The sequence below is a fragment of the Vombatus ursinus genome, unplaced genomic scaffold (genome assembly GCF_900497805.2).
Source record: "Vombatus ursinus unplaced genomic scaffold, bare-nosed wombat genome assembly UNPS02014807.1, whole genome shotgun sequence".
In the NCBI taxonomy this organism is placed as follows: domain Eukaryota; kingdom Metazoa; phylum Chordata; class Mammalia; order Diprotodontia; family Vombatidae; genus Vombatus; species Vombatus ursinus.
In genome coordinates this window covers 2,471,352-2,479,561 of record NW_020954585.1, presented here as the reverse complement: position 1 = coordinate 2,479,561, position 8,210 = coordinate 2,471,352, and positions in this window count along the sequence as shown.

Below are 8,210 nucleotides of genomic sequence, written 5' to 3'. Positions count from 1 at the left end.
TAGGGACTAGCCACTTTTTAGTAGGCTACAGAAAGTGTCCTGGCTATAGAGGGTGCTCAAGCCTGCAAAAACTGAGGTTGTTCCTTGCCCTTCAACATGGCAATCTGTGTCTTAGATGCTAGTAGTTTCTGCATAAAGCCCTTATCGACTGAGCTCTATTTAATCTAGAAAATAAAATGGAATATTGCAAAAGAAAATTGAAAAATAAAATGTTATCCATAACTGACTCAGAGCCCCCACTCCATAAGGTTCTTCCACCTTCTCAGATTGCATTGCAATCTCCATTGCATTTATAGATTCAAACATTTAAGCATATCACGATCATATAGTTTTTAACAATAGGAAATTAAATTCAAAGAAACTTTCATTGTGCCTGCACTTTTCCCAATGTCATCTCCTCAGAAAGGAAAGCCCACAGCTCATGCACATCCATGGTTCATAAAAATGGAGTCTTTCACTCCCCCCATCTCAGGCTCATGGATTAAAGAAAAGAGGGGAGGAAGAAATTACCCATGGTGCACCTGTCATAGGAATTCTAATAGTTAGTCTAAGGTATGACATCTGCTCTTCTCTTAAAAATGCCTCCCGGTTGCTCTGGCATCCCCTAATTGTCTTCCTGTTCATGGAGCTGCTGCTTTTATCTCTGCCTCTGTTGCCATCATCTCAAAGGAAGTCCTAGGAAGAGAAATGAAGGGTACAAAGTACAAAAAGCATGCTTTTATCCTATTGCATGACTTCTGCTTCTGTCACAAAAAAAGGAAAGGATCAATCAGTCAATCAACAAGCATTGACTAAGTATCTACTATGTGCCAGACATTGTGCTAAGCAATGAGGATACAAATAGAAAGACAGGCCTTGTCTTTAAGGAAATTATAGTCTGCTAGGTGTGTACAATTTGTTTTGGGAAGTGGTGAGCAGGGAAAAGAGCTTTGATGTAGGCAATCACAGAGATGTTGAGTTGAACTCCAGGGCAACAGATTCTCAGTTGCAATGGTAATATTGATCAATATTTAATATTGATTTTGATTCTTCCCTGAGCAAGAGGTAGAAAGAGTGACTGTAGCAGGGAGGAGGGAGAGAAATGCATCCATACTGGCAAAGCAAATAGTAAAATAACCCACATTGACTAGATCCTAGTGTCCCTGAAGGTGGCTGGATAAAATGAAGTAGAGTCCGGGGTCAGCTAGATGTGGAGAAGTGATCTGAAGATTGACTCTCCCTCTGTTTTTCAAGGCTGCTTCATCCCAGGCAAGTCCCAAAGCTGAGCAGATTAAATGCTTCACTTGGAGTACCAGGGTTTCTTGAGGTCTGGGTTAGGAAGGTTGTCACTTCTGGTTGGGGTGGGGTTGGATAGGACAGATTGGATATGGCAGAGGATGGATTCCCACATTAGCATGACTAGACGAGATAAAGCATAGTCTGGGAATGAGTAGTTATAAAGGACTGAAGTGAGGATTGACTCATTTACTCTTCAATCTACATCATTGTAATTACCAGATAGGCAGCTAGGTGGCACAGTGAAGAGCACCAGGCCTGGAGTCAGGAAGACCTGAGTTAAAATTCAATCTCAGACACTAACTGTGTGACTCTGGGCAAGTCACTTAACCCCATTTGCCTCAGTTTCCTTACCTGTAAAATGAGCTAGAGAAGAAAATGCAAACCACTCCAGTATGTTTGCAAAAAGAGTCAGATATGACTGAACAGCAACAGCCTTGATTCACTGATCTATTGATCACAGTGCAGAAAAACAGGTTCTCCGTGACGAGCCCCAGTCAGAGCTGTTGGATGTTCTGTGAAGCATAATATCCGGTACTCCACTCTGGTGAGGGGGTATAGTCAATCTCCGCGCAGAGAAGGGCAGCCCTCGGCTCCCCAAGTGTGCTCTTAGCATACTCTGTGGTACTGGTGAATGAGCAAAGCTGCCCAAAGGGCAAAGCCTAAATGGAAAGTGTGCAGAGCTAGCCAAGGGACCTTCTCTTCTATGCCTTTGAACTTTTCATTTTTTTTCTTTTAAAAAAAAACCTTGAAGAAACCAGCTCAAATAGAACCAAACTTCTAATCAGATTCAGCCCCAAGTCCCTTCTGTCAACTGAGAGGAAAAAAGCACATGGTCTCAGTTAAAGAGAAGCATAAATTTCACATCCACACACAGTTTTCTTTGGAATGAATTCAATTCCTTTATTTGGAAGATTATAAATGCACACACACATATGCACACACAAGGAGAGAGCCAGAATGATAGAGATAGGGAGAAAGACTAAAAATGAAGGAAAAGATGGAAAGAGACAGAGACATACAGAGATGGTGAGATGGAGAAATACAGAGATGCAAGAGACAGAGAGAAAGACAGAGACAGAACTAGAGACACACAGAGACATTTATGGGACGGAGAGACAAGAGTACGGAAATATCAGTATACAAATATTCGTCTTAGACACTAAAATACTCTTAGGGAAGGAATAACAGTTTCAGGTAAGGGGATGGAATGAAAATAGGATGAGACATTTGTTTGGTGTTTCAGAAAAGTTGGAATCACTTTTTTCCATTGTTTTTAACATCTCTGTTTGTATTTCCTGATCTCTTCCAGGTGTAGGTGTGCCAAATATTGCAAAGAATACTTGTGTTCATTTCAGCCATATTCTAATGGGAATGTTCAAGCAGATATAAGGACCTCTTACAGTAAGGATCTCCCAGCAGAGATGCCAGGAAAATCAATACATCTGGAAAATCTTAACAAGCGCACAGACTTTTCAGGGGGAACATCAGAATCTTCTTAGGCGTTGAGTCCCTTGACTGAGAGCAGCCCATGGTACACTCAAGGTCTCAAAATGTAATTTTGTCCAAGTTTATCTAAGCATTGTCAAATCAAACAGAATAAAATATTTGATCTAGGTGGCTGGTGATGATTTATGGGGACTCTCTGAGAAGTAGGGAATCCAAAACACCACTGCTACTGCTTTAGCTTTTTCAAAAGTCAAGGGAGCATCATAAGAACTTATCTCATGCTATTTCTCATTGTATTCTCTGGGTTCAACCAAACTGGATTACTTACCATTCATTCTCTATATATGGCCTTTTCTTTCACATTCCATGCTTGGGGCTCTAGAACCTAGACCTAGAATTACACCATCTGTCCCAAATCCTGCAGATGAATTTCTTTTAAGAACAACTCATGGGGGACTTCCGCTTCTGGGAGCCAAGATAGCGGAGTAAAAAGGTAGTCGCTCTCACCCTCCCCTATCAACCTCTGAAAACCCAGAAAATATCACCCCAGAAAAAACCCTGGAAAAGCTGAACCAGAAGAAAGATAGGGTGCAGCAGTGCAGTAGCCCAGGTAGCTAGAGGGATTAACGGGAAAAGCCCCTCTTACCCTGGGGGGAAGGGGAGCAGTACGAAATGGGAGTCGCCCAGCCAGCTAGTGGAAAGACCCACTTTAGCACACCAGGAGGAGATTCTGGCGCCTCGGCATTCTACAGCAAATGGGTCTCCCAGTGCCTCAGCAAAAATAAGGGAAGCAGCACTACAAAGGGCCCCAGGCAGATAAGCACCCTGCAGCATTCATCTGAAAGGAGCTGAAGAAAGCAACCTAGAGGTGCCAAAAAGTTCCAGCCTTGTTGATTCCAGCCCAACACCAGGTAAGCTGTCAGAACCCTACAGCTTCCAACTGCCAACCAGGAGGAGATCCCAAAGCCTAGGTGGTCGAGCAGGCAAACTCCAACAGCTGAACCTCTGAGTGCCTCAGTGAAGGTGGGGTAACTGGTGGAAACCAGCTCAGAAAACCACCAGGTGCCTCGGCATTCTACAGCAAAGAAGTCTCCCAGTATCTCAACAGAAATAAGGGAGGCAGCACTGCAAGGGGCCCCAGGCAGATAAACACCTGGCAGCACTTATCTAAAAGGCGCTAAACAAAGCTAAAGGAAAGGAAAAGCAGGCAACCTAGATTAACCTGAAAGTCCCAGCCTTGCTGATTCCAGCCCAACACCAGATGAGCTGCCAGAACCCTACAGCCTCCAGTTGCCAACATAAGAGGCCCCAGCTCCCAAAGCCAGTGACCAAGACCTAGGCTCCCAACACAAGAAGCTTGGGTCAGTGTCCTCTGCTCCCCAGCAGGAGAGCTTAATCTCTGTAAAGGCCAGGGAATAAAGAAACACCATGAGTAAAAAGAAATGTACAATAGATTTATATTATGAGAAGAGTGAAGATCAAGACAGAAATTCTGAAGAGGACAACACTGTCATCAAACCCACATCTGCAACATCAAAAGGGAATATGAACTGGTCTGAAGCTCAAAAAGCCTTCTTAGAAGAACTCAAGAAGGATTTTAAAAGTCAAATGAGAGAGGTAGAGGAGTCTTTTAAAAGTAGAATTGGCCAATTGGAAAAAAAAAGTGCACTGAAGAAAATAAATCCCTTAAAAATACAATTGACCAATTGGAGAAGAAAGTACAAAATCTAACACACAAAAAATATGTTAAAAATTAGAATTGAACAAATGGAAACTAATGACTCTATGAAAGAGCAAGAATCAGTCAAACAGAAACAAAAAAATGAAAAAATAGATGAAAACATAAAATACCTCATGGGTAAAACAGCTGACCTGGAAAATAGATTCAGGAGAGACAATTTAAAAATTATAGGCCTACCTGAAAGTCAGGATGAAAAAAAGAGCCTGGACAATATCCTTCAGGAAATCATAAAGGAAAACTGCCCTGAAGTCCTAGAACCTGAAGGTAAAATAACTATAGAAAGAATCCATCGCTCCCTGCCTGAAAGAGATCCCAAATTGAAAACACCAAGGAATATAATAGCTAAATTCTAAAATTACCAGATTAAAGAGAAATTACTGCAAGCAGCCAGAAAGAAACAATTTAAATGTCTTGGAACCACAGTCAGGATTACACAGGACCTTACAGCCTCTACATTAAAAGACCATAGGGCATGGAACATGATATTCCATAAGGCAAAGGAGCTTGGAATGCAGCCAGGGATTAACTATCCAGCAAAAATGAGCATGATTTTTCAGGGAAGGAGATGGATATTCAACAAAATAGGGGACTTCCAAACGTTCCTGATAAAAAGACCAGAGCTCAACAAAAAATTTGATCTTCAAGTACAAGATTCGAGAGAGACATAAAAAGGTAAATGGGACAGAAAGATACAATATGTTGTTAATAAGGGCAAAATGTTTACATCCCTACAAGGGAAGATGACACTTGCAACTCTTGAGAACTGTATTGTTATTATACCATGTTAAAGGAGTACACATAAAAGGGGTGGATATAAGTTGACTTTGATGTAATGATAAAAAAAAATTTAATCAAGTGGGTTAAATGGATCCAAGTAAGTGGATTAGTCTGAGCTAAGAAAATGTACTGAGAAAGAAGGAGGCAGACAAGGGTAAATTACATTACAGGAAAAGACACAAAAACCTATTAGAGCAGAGGTAAAGAAGGGAGGGGGATGAGCATTGTTTGAATCTTTCATTAGATTTGGCTCAAGAAGGGAATAACATAATCAGTTAGGTATAGAAATCTAACTTGCACTATAGGCAGTAAGAGGCAAAAAGGGAAAGAAAAGGGAGGGGGAATAGAAGGGAGAGAAGAAGCAATAAGGGTAAAGGGGAAGAAAAGGGAAAGGGATAATAGAAGGGAGGTGGGATCGTAGGAGGCACCAGTCAAAAACAAAACACTAGTGAGGGGGAGAAAGGAGAAAGAAAAGCATAAACAGGGGGGGAAAAGGATGGAGGAAAAGACACAGATAGTAATCATAACTGTAAATGTGAATGGGATGAACTCTCCCATAAAACGGAAGCATATAGAAGATTGCATAAAAAACCATAATCCTACAATATGTTGTTTACAGGAAAACACATTTGAAAAATAGTGACACATACAGGGTAAAGGTAAAAGGCTGGAGCAAAATATATTATGCTTCAGCTGAAGTAAAAAAAGCAGAGGTAGCAATCCTGATCTCAGACAAAGCAAAAGCAAAATTAGATCTGATCAAAAGAGATAAGGAAGGAAACTACATCCTGTTTAAAGGCACCACAGACAATGAAGTAATATCATTACTAAACATATATGCACCAAATGGTATAGCATCCAGATTCTTAGAGGAGAAGTTCAGGGAGTTACAGGAAGAAATAGATAGCAAAACTATACTAATGGGGGACCTCAACCTCCCCCTCTCTGTACTAGATAAATCTAACCACAAAATAAACAAGAAAGAAGCTAGGGAGGTGAATAGAACATTAGAAAAGTTAGGTATGATAGACCTGTGGAGAAAACTAAATGGGGATAGAAAGGAATATACTTTTTTCTCGGTGGTACATGGCACATACACAAAAATTGACCACGTACTAGGGCATAAAAACCTCACAATCCAATGCAGAAAGGCAGAAATAGTAAATACATCCTTTTCAGATCATGATGCAATAAAAATTATATGTAAAAAGGGCCATGGAAAGATAGACTAAAAAAATGGAAACTAAATAATCTAATCCTAAAAAATGATTGGGTCAAACAACAAATCATAGAAACAATCAATAATTTCATTCAAGAGAATGAAACATACCAAATGAGACAACATACCAAAACTTATGGGATGCAGCAAAAGCAGTTCTTAAGGGAAGTTTTATAACTCTAAATGCTTATATAAATAAAATAGAAAAAGAGGAGATCAATGAATTGGGCATGCAACTAAAAAAACTAGAAAAAGAACAAATTAAAAATTCTCAATTAAACACCAAATTAGAAATATTGAAAACCAAAGGAAAAATTAATAAAATTGAAATTAAGAAAACTATTGAACTAATAAATAAAACTAAGAGCTGGTTTTATGAAAAAACCAATAAAATAGATAAACCTTTGGTTAATCTAATTAAAAAAAAAGAAAGAAGAAAACCAAATTACTAGTATCAAAAATGAAAAGGGTGAAACTACCACTGAGGAAGAGGAAATTAAAACAGCAATTAGGAATTATTTTGCCTAACTATATACCAACAAATTTGACAATCTTAGTGAAATGGATATATATTTACAAAAATATAAATTGCCCAGATTAACATAAGAGGAAGTAAAATACTTAAATAACCCCATCTCAGAAAAAGAAATTTAATAAGTCATTGATGAACTCCCTAGGGAAAAATCTCCAGGGCCAGATGGATTTACATGCAAATTATATCAAACATTTAAAGAACAATCAATTCCAGTACTGTATAAACTGTTTGGTAAAATAGGTAAAGAAGGAATCTTATCAAATTCTTTTTATGATACAAATGTGGTACTGATACCTAAACCAGGAAGAGTCAAAACAGAGAAAGAAAATTATAGACCAATTTCTCTAATGAATATAGATGTAAAACTTTTAAACAAAATATTAGCAAATAGATTACAGCAACTTATCACACGAATAATACACTATGACCAGGTAGGATTTATACCAGGAATGCAGGGCTGGTTCAACGTAAGGAAAACTATCAGCATAATCCATCATATCAACACCAAAACTAACAGAAACCACGTGATCATCTCAAAAGATGCAGAAAAAGCTTTTGACAAAATACAACACCCATTCCTATTAAAAACACTAGAGAGCATAGGTATAAATGGAGTCTTCCTTAAAATAATAAATAGCATCTATCTAAAACCTTCAGCAAGCATAATATGTAATGGGGACAAGCTAGAAGCATTTCCAATAAGATCGGGGGTGAAGCAAGGATGTCTATTATCACCACTGTTATTCAACATCACACTGGAAATGTTAGTTTTAGCAATAAGAGAAGAAAAAGACATTGAAGGCATTAGAATAGGCAAAGAAGAAACAAAGCTATCACTCTTTGCAGATGACATGATGTTATACTTAGAGAATCCCAGAGAATCAAGTAAAAAACTACTTGAAATAATAAACAACTTCAGCAAAGTTGCAGGCTATAAAATAAACCCACATAAATCATTGGCATTTCTATATATTACCAACAAAGGCCAACAGCAAGAGATAGAAAGAGAAATTCCATTTAAATTTACTGTAGACATTATAAAATATTTAGGAGTCTACCTCCTGAAACAAACCCAGGAACTCTATGAACACAATTGCAAAACACTTTCCATGCAAATAAAATCAGATCTAAATAATTGGAAAAACATCAGTTGTTCATGAGTAGGCCGAGCTAATATTAAAAAAATGACAATTCTACCTAAGCTAATTTACTTA